This window comes from Staurois parvus, unplaced genomic scaffold, assembly GCF_062004578.1.
Source record: "Staurois parvus isolate SC_StPar_1 unplaced genomic scaffold, SC_StPar_1.0 ptg000191l, whole genome shotgun sequence".
NCBI classification, from domain to species: Eukaryota; Metazoa; Chordata; class Amphibia; order Anura; family Ranidae; genus Staurois; species Staurois parvus.
In genome coordinates this window covers 5,691,968-5,708,475 of record NW_028317987.1, presented here as the reverse complement: position 1 = coordinate 5,708,475, position 16,508 = coordinate 5,691,968, and the positions used below count along the sequence as shown (strand labels likewise).

The following is a 16,508-nucleotide window of genomic DNA, read 5'->3' as shown; positions in this document are numbered from 1 at the left end:
CAGTTCTGGTTGTTCCCTCACTCTCTGACTAAGGTCCATGAATAAAGAAATGACCTGGTAGGAGATCAGAGGAGCCATTTCCTAGTTCCCTTGAGGGTGGAATTGTAAGCTCCTCAGAGACCAAGCTGCCTGATGTGGGCGGAGTCCTGGTTTGGGGGAACCAATCAGCTCCTGTCTAGTAATCCTCTTTGTCTTTGTATTTTAGTCCATGGCCGGGAGATGAGGAAAACCTCCGAGGATTGTCTCACTTTGTCTCCAGACTGGAAAGTAGAACATGAGGACATCACACAGTATAGTCCAGGAGAAAACCCGGCACCACCCAGTGTAGATGGACCATCGGATTCCTCGTATCCTGAGGAACCTCAGACTGTGCGGGACCGGTCCGGCCTTCCAACAGGGAAGAGCTTCTCCTGTACTGAGTGCGGGAAATGTTTCCGTTTTAAATATGATCTCAAGGTGCATAACAGAATTCACACAGGAGAGAAGCCGTATTCCTGTCCTGAGTGTGGGAAATGTTTTTCACAGAAGTCCCATCTTTGCAGACATCAGGGATCTCACACGGGAGAAAAGCCGTATTCTTGTCCTGAGTGTGGGAAATGTTTTTCACGTAGGTCCTATCTTCAAATACATCAGAAGTTTCACAGAGGTGAGAAACCACATTCCTGTCCTGAGTGTGGGAAATGTTTTTCACAAAAGTCTAATCTTTACAAACATCAGAGATCTCACAAGATCAATAAGCCATATACCTGCCCTGAGTGTGGAAAATGTTTTTTAAAGATCTCCCATCTTTCCACACATCAGAGATCTCACGCTGGCAAGAAGCTGTATTCCTGTCCTGAGTGTGGGAAATGTTTTGAACAAAAATCAGAACTTGTTACACATCAGAGGAGTCACATGGGGGAGAAGCCATATGTTTGTTCTGAGTGCGGGAAGTGTTTTCGTGTTCACTCCAAACTTAAGGTGCATAAAAGATCTCACACGGGAGAGAAGCCGTATTCCTGTCCTGAGTGTGGGAAATGTTTTTCACAGAAGTCCAATCTTAACATACATCAGAGATCCCACACAGGAGAGAAGCCATTTTCCTGTTCTGAGTGCGGGAAATGTTTTTCAGATAAGTCCAGCCTTAAAAATCATCAGAGACTGCACACAGGTGAAATGCCGTATTCCTGTCCTAGGTGTGGGAAAGGTTTTGTACGAAAATCAGAACTTGTCACACATCTAATGTATCACACGGGGCAAAAGCCATATTCCTGTTCCAAGTGTGGGAAATGTTTTGTACGAAAAACGGTACTTGTCAAACATCAAAGGTCTCACGTATAAATACTGTATTCCTGTCCTGAGTGCGGGAAATGTTTTTCAGACAAGTCCAGTTTTTACAGACATCAGAGATCTCAAATGGGATCTCATAGAGATTTCAAATGTTTTTTCAGACAAGTTCCATCTTTACAAACATCAGAGATCTCACACGGGGAGAAGCCACCTTCCTGTCCTGAGTGAGGGAAATGTACCTCACTGAAGTCCTGTCTTCCTGTACATCAGGGGTCCCACACAACCCTGGAGGTGTATTAGTACCTTGAGTGCGGGAAATGTCTTCTAGATGAATGTTGCTGGACATCCCAGGAGATCAGAGGTCACCAAAGACATGGATGAAGTGTGGGACCAGGTCGGCCATTGATGGTAGGAGAAGAATAAAAATGGAGTCCTGCTCTGTGATTGGCTGAGTACATTTTGTGGTGGAAGATTTTGTAACCATTTAGGGGGTCTAAAAAAAATAAATCGAGGAACAAAAGTAACCAACATTCTGGCTGTATTTATTTTCTATGAACATTGCCTCCATCTAGTGGCCATAATGTCATTTTCTATAAATAGCCCCCTTACCTTACTTGGTCAGACACGGCTTCATCCTCATCCCTGAGATCACACTCCGACACGCAGGAGTACTGTAGACTCTGCAGCACACAAGTCAATGACACCAACTATTGATGTAACATGGAAAATACCACACTTGGCCTTTAGATGGCGCTAAGTATAATAGCAATTAGCGCCATCTAGTGGCACATGTGTTATTTTCCATATTAAATCATGGAAAACATTCAAGAAGCGGATCTAATAACATCCATTTTCCCCCCATTCACACAGGAGGAATGGACATGCACTTTCACCAGGTGAATGGTTCTACACATTCTTTATGAATAGACCCCCAAATGTCAGGAGACGTTTCTATAAAGACGGGAAGTATGGAGCAGAGAAATGAATAGACCTCCCAGCAATGTTATTACCAGGCTGCAGCTAGGGGGAGCTCTAATGTCACCCCAGCAGAGTGATCCCATCTAGCCCACATTAACCCTCTCACTGCCAGAGCTGTTTCTGCATGATTTTGCACACATGGGAAAATGCAGATTTTGGTCCTGAAGATGAGATAAACCCCCAAACATCTATTCTGTGACATCAGAGGCCCTGGAGAATAAAATGGTGGTGATTGTTAAGGTGTTCCCCGTACACAGATTCCCCTTCATATCCGCCTTTATTTCCTCTTTTCCCCCATGCAATCAGTAAGGTGGGGGAAGGGGGCCAATTATAAGAACTGTTCTCCTGTCCATCTCTCCCTGCATCCTCTGAAAGTTCCCCCTCTTCTTCCTACTGCCGGCTTTTAGTGGCTGAGGGGAGAGATGGGCCGAGGATCGGTTCTTGTACTTGTACCCCCTCATTCCCCCAGCACACTGATTACATGCTACTGTCTGCCATGCGATTTATCCTGTTTTCCAGCCCCCTCTACCCCATCTGCCTCCTCCCAAACGCTGCTTGGCTTTCCCTCCCATCCCTCCTGCCCCTACCACTGGCTGCTACAAGCACACGGGATGTTTCAGGATGGAGAGTGGGGGAAGGGGTCATTAAATATTTCATTTACAGGCCTCTTCCTTTTCAGAATGAGCGCACTGGCTGTGTCCATCCATAACTGAAGCATACTACATATTATTTCCCTGGTTTCAGCCTATGATTGAACAGGAGTCTGTAGCTGGCCCCTGCTCATTCATTCTGCAGTACATCTGAGGATACAGAGAATCGGATTAAGGAATGTTCCCAATCCCTTTCTCCATCTCAGAAGTGAGACATCGGGGGTCTGTTTAGACCCCTAGTGGTTCACAAATGCCCCCAAAAAATATATTGTGAAAAAATTGTAAAAACTTAAAAAAATTCTAACATTTAAAACAATTGAAAAAAAATGTCAAAAACAATTGGGATTCATTTAGATTTGCAGTATTTTTTGTTTCCATAATACATTTTTATTTGGTTTTACAAATATAGTTACAACAACAAAAAAACAAAATTTGTACAGTGAAAAGTGACAAAATATCACAGTCTAGGTGCTGCGTTAAAGTTTAAGAAAGAGAAAAAAATAAATATTGAATAATTCCTAACAATCCTTCTAGTTCCAGGAAATAATCATTTTAGAGTATCCAAGAAAAGGTTAAACATAATAATATCTGAGGTTCCGGTTCTGAACCCGGTGGACCGGGGAGTCCAAGCTTTGTCAGATTTGGTCATATTTAGGTCTGCTAAAGATTTCTCATAGATGAAGTGGGTCTGGACTCGCTCAATGACGTCTTTTAGAGAAGGGGCGGAGTCTTTTTTTCAGTGTCTAGTAATGGTAAGTACTGATGCTAGAAGAATATGTGTCACTAGATGGCGTCTGGGCGCATTTCCGTGGGCTAAAGTCTACTTTTCATTGGAATCCATCTGCTTTTAGGTGGCAAAGACATTTACTAAAGAGAGCGTCTAACAAATAGATGTGACAGTAAATTTACTAACCAGGCCAATCCAGGAATCCGTCTAAGAAAGCAGATGTCCTAGAAGCACGTCTAACAGAACGAACAATCACTGCAGAGACATGTTCACGTTGAAATCTGCTTTCCCAAATATCTGGACTTCACTTTAAATAATATATTCCTTTTAAACAAATTTTTCAGTGGATAAAAAAAGTTTTTTTAAAGGAATTCATGAAAGTCAAGAACTAGACGCTTTTCCAAGGTCTATGGCCGGATAGAACTGAGCATGTGCAGACCACAATTTAGCCGTCTGCCGCGGGCGCTTTCTTTTTAGATGCTGTTCAATAGTAAATCTCTGTGTGGAGTCATCTGACAGGCGGCACTCGATCGCGTCTCCTGTGTGTGCCAACCAGAACGATTTGTAGCCAGGCAGATCTTTATGTATTCTCATTTGATTTCCTTAGTTCTATTGATTCTGTTTTTGTTTCTTATCCTTTATAATTATTTCTGTAATGGTTTTACAGATTTCGAAGATCTAGATAATATATATTTTGACAGCTGAATCTAAAAATTAAGGTTGGCAATTAAATAATTAAAACAAAAATGGCATGTGGTCCCCCCTCCCATCCATACCAAGCCCTTTGGGTCTGGTATGGATTTAAAGGGGAAGCCCTACGCCAAAATTGAAAAAAAAAAATGGCGTGGAGTCCCCCCAAAATCCATACCAGACCCTTTTCCGAGCATGCAGCCTGGCAGGTCAGGAAAGGGGAGGATGAGCGAGCCCCCCCTCCTAAACCATACCAGGCCACATGCCCTCAACATGGGGGGGTGCTTTGGGGCAAGGAGGGCTCCCCTCCCCAAAGCACCTTGTCCTCATGTTGATGGGGACAAGGGCCCTTTCCCCACATCCCTGGCCAGTGGTTGTGGGGGGTCTGTGGGTGGGGGGCTTATCGGAATTTGGAAGCCCCCTTTAGCAAGAGGGCTCCCAGATCCCGCCCCCCCCCACTAGTTGAATGAGTATGGTATACATGGTACCCCTACACATTCATAAAAAAACAAAACATGTAGTGTGGAAAAAGACAGGAGTCTGTCTCTGACAAGTCCTTTATTAAAAGAAGAAAACAAAAAGAATGTCCCCCCCGCAGTAGATCCAACGTAAATCACAATGCCCACCAACACCTGAGAAAAACGATTAAAAACAGGCTCTGCTCCCGACGATGGCTTCCAGGCGTCTGCTTCTGAGGTGGCTTGACAGTTCTTTAATATATAAGGGGCGGGGCCACCCAGGTCATGCATGAGACACCACCCCATGTGACATCATTAGCAACATAAGGGAATATGCCCTGAAAGCCTGGAGGTGCTTATTGGATTTTGGAGTCCTGTGTGTGGCTAGACTGCCAAAACGTCTCACACATGTGGTACCCCCATACTCGGTAGAAGTAGCAGAATGTATTTTGGGGTGTAATTCCACATATACCCATGGCTTGTGTGAGAAATATATCATTTAAATGACAACTTTGTATAAAAAAAGGAAAACTTTTTTTTGCCAATTTTAAAAACTTGTGACAAAAAAATGAAATCTTCCATGGACTGAACATTTCTCTCAGAAAATTCCTTGTGGTGTCTACTTTCCAAAAAGGGGTCATTTGGGGGTCTTTGTACTGCAATGATATTTTAGCACCTCAAGAAATGTGATGAGCAGTCAGAAAGTAAAAGCTGTGTAAATTCCATTATCTATCCCATAGTTTGTAGACGCTATAACTATCACACAAAGCAATCAATATACACTTATTGGGATTTTGTTTTTACCGGAGCCATGGAACAGAATACAATTTGGCCTAAATTTATGAAGAAATTTTAGTTTATTGGATATTTTTTATAACAGAAAATATCATTTTTTTTGTAATGTTGGTCTTTTTTTCATTTATATGGAACACACCCAGTGCTGAGCAAATACCACTAAAAGAAAGCTTTATTTGTGTGAAGAAGGATATAAATGTTGTTTGGGTAAAGCGTTGCATGACCGAGCAATTACCAGGTGAAATTGTGCAGTGCTGAATAGTAAAATCGGCCTGGTCATGAATGGGGGAAACCTTCCACAGCTGATTGGATCCAGAGAACAGAACAATCTATAGCTGATCATACATTGTTAGTTCTTTTGTTCAGATTTCTCCTTCCACACAAACAATGTGAACGGAGGAATCCCTCCCGCTGGGAATACACTGATTGGTGGCTGCAGACGCTGATTGACAAACGTTTCCCATCATATCCCTGAGACAGAAACAGCCAACGTTTGTTGTAGGAGAACAGCCACACATGGAGCGGAATGTATTATTATTATACAGGATTTATATAGAGCCAACAGTTTGCTCATCACTTTACATACAATATGAGGGCAGACAGGACAATTCCAATACAATTCATTACAGGAGGAATCAGGGGGCCGGCTCGTTACAGCTTACAATCTAAAATGGAGGGTAACCTGATACAAAAGGTAATAGTTGTGGGGGATGGGCTGATGGAGAAAATAAAAGTACAGATATTAGGTGGGGGCAGGATAGGCTTCTCTGAAGAGAAGAGTTCTCAAGGATCATCTAAAAGTGGACAGAGTGGAAGATAGTCAGACAGATTGTTCCATAGCATGGGGGAGCCTTGGGAAAAGTCCTGGAGGAGAGCATGGGAGGAGGTGACAAGGGAGCTAGAGAGTAGGAGGTCTTGGGAGGAACAAAGAGAACAATTTGGTTGGTATTTTGAGACGGGGGGTTGATGTTAGTGGGGGCTGAGCTGTGGATGGCATTGTAAGTTTTTAGTGATTTGAATTGAATTTGTTGGTGAGTGGCAGCCAGTGAAGGGATTACAGAGAGGAGTTAGGTTGGTCTTTGGTGAATCCACCACATTCAATCAGTGTATGGTCATCATAACCCGAATGGTGTGTATGAGTAGAGGGATGATGAATAACGTCCTCCCAGGAGGAGAGACCATTCCCAATCATCCTACAAGACTTCCATTCAATGTCAATCTGCAGCTTCTACAGCCGGCAATGGAGAGGAGATCGAAGTACGGACTGAACTTTTCCTGTTCTGTTCTTTGTCCAAATGGCGGACTATTTGCTGATATATAGTAGCTGTATGTCCACCACTTCTAGACAGAACACCTTCCTTCCTGTCATTGGTGGTAAGAAACCAGCGGATGGCAACCAGTGATGTCACCAGGCCCCAGTCAGGAGTCCCCAGCCATGTAAATAAAGGGGCGGAGATAGCATGACATCACTAACCAAAAAGAGACACATGCTCATATTTGGATAATGACATCACCCTGGAGATCCCGCCCCTCTTTTACATTTAGCGTATAGGGACCAGAAGTTGTCATTCATGGTCAGTGCAATAATGGATCATATGTATTCTCTGGAGTTGTCATCAAAACCTTTTTGGCTGCAATAGTCAATCCAGTATTGCTCACTGACACCATAAGGCTGGAAAAACCAGAGTTAGGCTTTACCGGTAACTCCTTTTCTATGAGTCTTCCAGGGCAGCCCCTTGAGATGTAGCGCTCCTCCCTCTGGGTCAGGAAACATGTAATCCCAATGCCTTAAAGGTGGAGCTCCAGGCCTCCATCCTCAGTTTTACCCGAGAACTACTGGAAGACAATGAAAGACATGAACACTTAAAGCGGAGTTCCACTCAACCTATCAAATAATAAGTCAGCAGCTCCAAAACCTAAAGCGGAACTTCCTTTTGGGTGGAGCTCCGCTTTAAGTAACCAAAGATACATTACTTGAGCAATGTTAGGGTGGGAAATCACAGCTGTCCTGGAAAACTTGTAGAAAGGAGTTACCGGTAAGCTTAACTCTGGGTTTCTCCCAGCGTCTTCCAGGACAGCCCCTTGAAATGATAATCAAGAACTTACCCCCTAGGGTGAGGTCACTGCCTGGAGGACCTTGCACCCAAATGCCTGCTCCTTGAAAGGAGATCCAGGCGATAATGCTTCACAAAGGTAGAGAACCTGGACCAGGTGGCCGCCTTACATATCTCCTCCAGCGAAGCACCGGTTCTCTCTGCCCAGGATGCTGATAAGGATCTGGTTGAGTGTGCATTAACAATCGGGAGGAATCTGTAATAATTTATAAGCTTCCACGATAACTAACCTAATCCACCTAGCTATGGTGGATTTATGTGCTCTGGAACCTTTCCATGTTCCTGCAAATAGCACAAAAAGGAATCCAAATTCCTAAACTCTCAGGATCTACTAAAATAAACCATAAGGCTTCTTTTCACATCAAGTGAATTCAATCTTTCTTTCTCCCTACTGCCGGGAGAACAGAAGGTCAGTAGGACTATATCCTGAGACCTATGAAAGGAGGAGGACACTTTAGGGAGAAACCTGGATATGTTTTGAGCACAACCCTGTCTTCAAAAACAGTCAGATAGGGCTCCCTAATGGAGAGTGCCTGTAGCTCACTTACCCTACGGGCTGACATGATTGCTACCAAAAAAATGGTTTTTAAAGTCAAACATTTTATAGAAGATTTTTCCAGTGGTTCAAAGGGACAGAGGACTAAGGCCCTTAGGACTAGGGACAGATCCCAAACTGGGCAAGACTTGACCTTTACTGGAGAGAGACCTGAAAAAATCTATTACAAAGTGATCCTGCTGCAGGGGGACCTGAAGAAATATACTAAGGGCCGATGCTTGCACTTTTAAGGTGCTGACCGAGCGCCCCTGATCTGCCCCTTCCTGAAAGAAATCTAAAACTGCCAGAATATCTGGAAGGCCATCCATTTATTTAACAACCAAGACTTGAATTTCTTCCAGACCTTCACATAAATAGCTCTGGTTACTGGTTTTAGGGCAGTTTACCAAAGTTTTTATTACGGTGTCTGAAAACCCCTGAGCTTTCAGGAGTTGCTCTTCAGAAACCATGCAGCCAACTTCAAGGTTCTGATCTGAGGATGTAGAACAGGACCTTGAGAGATCAGATCTTCCCTCTCTGGAAGTGGGAATGGGGGAGCTGAGATAAGGCTCTGCAGCAGAGAAAACCAGGGTCTCTTTGGCCAGAATGGTGCTATCAGAATGAGATCTGTCTTTTCTATCAGAAACTTCTGCAGGACCGCTGGGATCTGTCTCACTGGAGGGAATGTGTAAGAGAGGTTGAATTCCCATGTGCTTGTCAGGGCGTTCACCCTCAAGGCCTGCTCTCACGGATCCTGTTCTCCTGGGAAGCAAAATGATTTGCCTCTGGTATGCCCCAGCTAAGAGCTATGCTTGAAAGCACCTCTTGGTTGAGAGACCATTCATCGTGACTGACTGGCCGTGGACTTAGGAAGTCCGCTAGGGAGTTTTGTGACCCTTTCAGATGAATGGCAGAAACCGAAAGCAGATTTCGCTCGGCCAAGGATAGAATGCTGCCTGCAATCTCCTGCAGAGAGGGGCTTCGTGTGCCCCCCTGCTTGTGGATATACACCACTGTAGCCATATTGTCTGACCGGATTCATAGGTGAAGGTCCGATAGCTTAGTTCCGAAGGCATCTAATACCCTTTGGACTGCTATAAGTTCTTTCTGATTCGAGGATCTCTGAGACTCCTTCCAAGACCACAACCCCTGGGCCACCATATCGCCTAGATGGGCTCCACAACCAAAACTGCTGGCATCGGTTGTAATAATGAGCGGAGAAGGATGGTTCCACTCAAGACCCCTGGCCAGATTGACTTCCTATTGCCACCACCAGAGGGATGTCTTGACCCTGGATGGGAGCTGGACTGATAGATCTACGGTAGACCTGTCTCCGTTCAAAATCTTCAGAAGAAAAGCTTGAAGAGGCCGCTGGTGGAGTCTTGCCCACGGGACAGCCTGGAAACATGAAGTCATGAGCCCCACTGCCCTTGAAACCTTCCTTATTGACACCGACAGCTTGCATTATAACTCTGCCAGCATCTGATCTATCTTGAGAAATTTTTCCAGAGGAAGGAAGGAAGATTTTCTCCTCCATTGAAGAGATCTTGTATAGATCACTCTCTGGGAGGGAGTTAAAAATGGCTTGTCCCTGTTTATGGGCCAGCCCAGGAAATCCTGAGCCACCTGTAGATCTGCCAACTGCTGGTGAGATTTGGCCACAAAGAGAAGGTCATCCAGAAAAGGAACGACGGTAATGGACTTCATCCTTAGGGGAACTAAGGCCTCTGCCAGCACCTTTGTAAAAATTCTTGGCGCTGAGGCTAGCCCAAAGGGTAGAGCCCAACACTGCCAGTGGAGGATCTGTGAAACCATATTTACCACTATTCTCAGGTTGTTAAATCTAAATTATGATTCGGCACTTATATTGATGGCAAGCTTGCAAAATATTTGGTTTTTATGATTAGTCATAATTAATATTAATATGTGTAAGTGGTCTGTGACAAATGGTAGTATTTACTATTCTTCAATTATAGCTGAGACCAAAAGATATACAAGTTAAGCTGAAATAGTATATACCAGTTGAAAGTTGAGTAGACTATATTTAGAGATAGTTGGTTAAAAGTATTTGGTAGTTATGTCAAGGTTATTAGAAGTGACTTACTATTACATTACGTATTTTCTGTGTATATTTAGTATACGTCTCTAACACTGATACATATATAGTTTAGTGATTATACATTGATATGTTCTTAAGCTATACTATCTTTTAAATATATAGCTAAGGGTTACATCATTGGTACATCAGCATACATATGTTCCTGTCCATCAAACATCATATGTATAGCATCTTTCCCTTTTATGAATTGGCTTTGCTAAGCAGTAATACTTTCCATAGAAGGTATTATGATCACTAACTATGACGTACATTTGCCTCATAAAAGACCATCGGAACGGACAAGGGACACACACACTCACGCTCACACACTCTCTCTGATACACACAAGCTACATGATTCCTGCATACACACGTCTGAGAAGCTGCAACAGGTGCATACTGAGATCACTTCCAGCTACAATTTAGTCACATCCGTCTTCTCTCTCGGACTTTGAGTTGGACAAGGACATGAGAATCGCACATGGCAAGAACAGCCATGACAGATAATGGTGACTTTTTCTTTGAACTTTCGCTTGTCAGTTTTACAGTAGTTTCATCTAGATGGAACTGTTCATAATACGCTTTACATTGTTTATTGGACACCATTGTGTGATAGAATAAAATCACACTTCATTTTTTATTACAATGGCTCTTTCATTCATAATCGCCTCAAGACACTAGAAGCAGTATTATATGTGTCTAAAAATCTAACATTTTGGTGAGCCAGCCACCGCCGAACGTTTTTTCTACGGTTTTTCCCATACCTTGTTAAGGGGGAAAAACGCACGATTCTGTGATTGTCAAGTTTTGGGAAAAACACGGTGAAAAGTACCTAGCAGAACAGGCGATTAAAACAGACTTGGACGAGAATTCCAGTGATTGAGCCGGGTCAAACGAGAAAATCTTCTGATTACGGTGAGTAACAATTATGGAATTTATTGATGACTTAGTTAATGAAAGTAAGCTAGAATTTAAAGATGTTTCTTTATATCCTGAAGACAGTCAGCTATGGCACTATATGTATAATGAATGTTTACAGGCCAATATTCAGATAGATAAATCTAGATTTACTGTGCACAGACAGCGTAAAAAGATATCTAACATCTTAAATTTAGTAAGAATATTCAACAAAATGATTTTGAATGTTGATTTACCTGTTAAAAAAGCTTGTACATTAAAACAGACAGAATGTAGCACTGTACAGCATGAAAATTTGTCTCAAGATGCTCCTAGTTGCCCAAACTGTGACATTTTCTGTACTTACGTAGAGAATCTTGAGGAACAAATTGACTTAAAGACAAATCTTTTGTTAAGACTGCAGAATGACAGTAAACAGGTTGCCATGATAAACACAGATGACAAACAGAGTGATTCAAGATCAGAGCCACGCCTGTCCGCTATCTCTGAAAGTTCGGATATTGACTCTGATGACGAAACACAAATTAAACATAAAGAATTGTTATGTAAAACTGCAAAACTTAAGTTGCAAATACATAATCAATTAATGAAAGTTTTAAAAGACATCCCTGCTTATGATCCAGATAAAGATATCTATAGCAACATGGAAGTATATGAAATGCATGTCAAATGCCATCAGATTTCAGATCATGACATAAATTATTTGTTTCCGATGTGGCTCCCAATTAAATTTATGTCTCAAATTAAAAATTCTGTTGTTAACGATAAAGAACAGAAAAAACATAATGACGCGACAGACAGACTGCGACAATTGCTGTTATGTTCAACAGGTGAAGACGTACCTTCTGTAGAAATGCTCGACTTACTGCAGACTATTGCTGACGAAGACCCTTTTGAATTTAAAAGCAAGTTTTCCAAAGCATATAAAATTATATTTGGAGTAGAAAATGAGGAAGACTCAGCTATGATCAAAGCTTTTGTAAAGAAATTCACGTATTTAGACCCAGTAACCATTGTCATAGCAGAGGAAAAACAAAATTTGAATGATATAGTAAGTTTCATTGACAAAATTCGAAGAAAATTAAAAAATAGCAATATCACTTATGAGGTGGCTGCGCTTCAAAGTGACAAAAACAGTCAGATTACAGTTATGCCAGGAACTACAGGTCCCAGTAAGAATGACAACGACAGATGCAAGCAAGCGAGTCATAATGAGGATACCACATGCTTTCACTGTCATAAACAAGGTCATATCAGACGCCATTGTTGGAAGTTTAAATTTGAAGCACAAATAAAGAATATGGAGATAAAAAGTGAAAATGCAGCTTTTGTACAACCTGCTGTGTTGTGTAATGATAAAAATTTAACTGAATTGCCTTCTGCTTCAACAGTTAAACAAATTCATACTTTGACTAGAAACAACTGTTCTGACAACAGGGTGAGAAGGGCTGTCACTGACAGAAATGGTTTATTACCAGTTCCAAAAATAGAATCACGTCCACATTCATCCCCGATATCGTTAGAATTTGTCGCTCCAATTGTATTGGATGACAATGGAAGGCCTTTTATAGACGGATTACTAAATGGTAAAAAGATCAAATTCCTAATTGACAGCGGATCTGAGATTAATCTGACCAGAGAAAACGTACCTGTGAAACCAAATTCACCCATGTGTAAAATAAAAGGTTTTAATAATACAGGTCATTCCACTGCTAGACAGGTGCCTAATGTAACATTTGAAGTACCTGGGCTAGTGAAAACTAACATTGATATTTGGTATAGTAATGCCACCGAGAATATTCTTGGCATTGATTTTATCAATAAGCAAAAGTGGATTATTGATATTATGACGAAAGTTATTTGGAGGAATCCATCTAGGCCCAAATCAATGTTAATGGATCCTTCTATATACAGTGATGTTGGTTTCAACTCTAAAATGTCTACAGCACAAAAATGGCCTGATACTGATGGTAATTATGCTTTAAAGGAATTGGTACAACGTTTTCCAAGTTTGTGGTCAAAATTTAAAAATGACATAGGAACATTGAAAGATACAGAATTGAATATTGAGGGAAAAGATCCTATACCCCTTAATCAGTATGAGTTACCACAAGAATCAATAGGACCACTTTCTGCCATTATTCAAGAGTTTGTACAACTTGGCATTTTAAAGAAAACACAATCAGTGGTAAATAACTGTATTTGGCCTATCAAAAATGCTGACAATTCATATTCTTTGTCAGTTGATTTCAGGACACTGAATAAACATATCACAAATAACAAAGCAGTTGTTCCTGATCATTCTAATATCAAGTTACATTTAAAGGCCGAATCCAAAGTGTTTTCTGTTTTGGAAATCGATAACAGTCATTTTTCGATCCCCTTAGCTAAAAGTTGTCAATACAAGTTAGCTTTTAAGTTTCAGAAAGAGACCTATGCATTCACTCGATTAGTAGCTGGTTTAGACATCAGTGATGGTGTAGTCCATGAATCCATAGCAAAAATTCTATCACAATTTTCAAGGCCAGAATGCATTTTTCAGCATGTAAATACAATTATGCTGAGTACGCAGAATGTTAACGAACATATTACTCTTTTGTCTGAGTTATTTATGTTGTTACAGGATGCAGGCCTAAAATTAAACCCAGACAGAGTTCAGCTGATGAAAAGTCAGGTGAAATGCTTTCACATGCAGATTAGTCAAGGGAAGAGACAATTATTGCAGGAAACAGTCAGAGCAATCACTGCCTTTCCAGTTCCTACAACACATGAAGCATTGCAACAATTTTTGAAAAACATAAACCATTGTAAAGAGTTTATACATGGTTTCGCAGAGAAAGTTAAGCCATTATATCATCTTTTGAAGAGTAAAAATAACTTAGTTGACCAATGGGGTCCAAATGAGAATAATGCTTTAAAAGTGTTGAAAAAGGATTTGCAGAATGCGCCAGCATTAGGTACTATTGAGGTTTGTTCCAATGCTCCTTTTGTTGTGAAAACTCATGTATCTGATAATGCAATTTCAGTAACTTTGTCTCAATTAAAAGAAGGTAATGAGAGACTAATTAGTTACTTCTCCAGAGATTTATCACCATTGGAAAGAACTTTGACATCAGAGGCACAACAACTGTTGAGTTTCTTTTATGCAATCAAAGTTTCACAAAGCACAGTAAAGTCACACAGTATCATATTACAGTCTCCTGACAGTTCACTAATAAGAATTCTTGAGGAAGATACATTCAGAGAATGTGGTGAAAGGTATCCTCAGTGGATAAGAGCACTGTTAGCCAAACACATTGTGATAGGTACAGCTGTATCAGACAAGTCTCTACCTCACATTCACAGCAACACATGTATTACTGAAGAACACTCTAACACCAGAATAATGACATCAGCACAGAAAACAGTTACGCATATTTCTAATATTATAGGGATGAGAACAAAGGCATAAACCTTTGTCATCTCTGGGGTGATACAAAACCTTTCTTTGTTTAATAAAACAGGGTTTTGCGGTCATGACCTATGATGAAATATTGCGTCCTGTCATACCTAAATATCACACTACTTTTGTATTCTAGTTTAGGTAATCTTAGACAGGATTAGGACAGTATTTTGATTGATATATAGAAGTTTTCTGTAAAAGGAAATAGGAAGTAATGATACTTCACAATATGTGTTTCAAACTCATACACTGATTGTTCCATAATCTTCCATAATCTTTCATATTTGTTGAAATAGGTACAAGAATAATGCAATGTTTGTGCCAAAGTAATGATACTGCATTTCTTTACAGAAATGACATCTAAAATCAAATATGAAGCGTAACAATCTTCTACAAGCCAACTTTAAAGAATTCGGACGTTAAAGAAGATTGAACAAGAGCTTAATACTTCACACTTGTGACTGATTTATCGCGTTCAACAAAGATGTTTCTACTTTACAGAACTTAACGAAGATATTTTATAGACATTGCATGAAGAAAAGATTCATCAAGAGGAAATCTATTTATTAGTGATAAAACAATTTATTATTGAAAATATTGTTATAGGTCACATATACATTGTAATGATCCTTTTATTCCGATACTTACATCCATATTGGGATAATATTATTATTATTATTATTTTTTACATATTCATATACGGAATATTTTTTGGTTAAAACTTCATAGAGTTATTCCAGTTATTAGAATATCTTTTGTTAAAAGATTCAAGAAATATATTACTCTTATAGGAGCAATATAAACTTATGACACATTTTAGAATGGAAAGTATATTTCCGGAGCGTTAAAATATTATACAAATATGGAAATATAATACATTAATTATTATTACATCATTTAATTATTTTTATTATTACTATATTATCATATATCAATTAACATTATGATTAAGAATTTTTAGGTAGAGTAACTGAAAGATAAGGTATAGAGTTCTGAAGGAAAGTTATTTTTTGATTGGTCCAGTTATGAAGAATATATACGATCATTTGGTATAAGACGGTGTGTATGGGACATGAATGAAGTGTGCATTGATTTGGCATTAATTTTAGACTAATCATAATAAGGGGGAAATGTTAAATCTAAATTATGATTCGGCATTTATATTGATGGCAAGCTTGCAAAATATTTGGTTTTTATGATTAGTCATAATTAATATTAATATATGTAAGTGGTCTTTGACAAATGGTAGTATTTACTATTCTTCAATTATAGCTGAGACCAAAAGATATACAAGTTAAGCTGAAATAGTATATACCAGTTGAAAGTTGAGTAGACTATATTTAGAGATAGTTGGTTAAAAGTATTTGGTAGTTATGTCAAGGTTATTAGAAGTGACTTACTATTACATTACGTATTTTCTGTGTATATTTAGTATACGTCTCTAACACTGATACATATATAGTTTAGTGATTATACATTGATATGTTCTTAAGCTATACTATCTTTTAAATATATAGCTAAGGGTTACATCATTGGTACATCAGCATACATATGTTCCTGTCCATCAAACATCATATGTATAGCATCTTTCCCTTTTATGAAATAGCTTTGCTAAGCAGTAATACTTTCCATAGAAGGTATTATGATCACTAACTATGACGTACATTTGCCTCATAAAAGACCATCGGAACGGACAAGGGACACACACTCACGCTCACACATACTCTCTCTGATACACACAAGCAACATGACTCTTGCAAACACACGTCTGAGAAGCTGCAACAGGTGCATATTGAGATCACTTCCAGCTACAATTTAGTCACATCCGGCTTCTC

At 40.1% G+C, this 16,508-nt stretch overlaps 1 protein-coding gene and 1 pseudogene across 1 annotated transcript in view; one reads left to right on the top strand and one right to left on the bottom strand.

Moving 5' to 3' along the window:
• Positions 1 to 16,508, bottom strand: part of LOC149461916 (uncharacterized) — a 99,633-nt gene that overhangs the window by 59,623 nt on the left and 23,502 nt on the right. The window lies entirely within an intron of this gene.
• On the top strand, positions 178 to 1,797 carry LOC149461917 (uncharacterized; annotated as a pseudogene).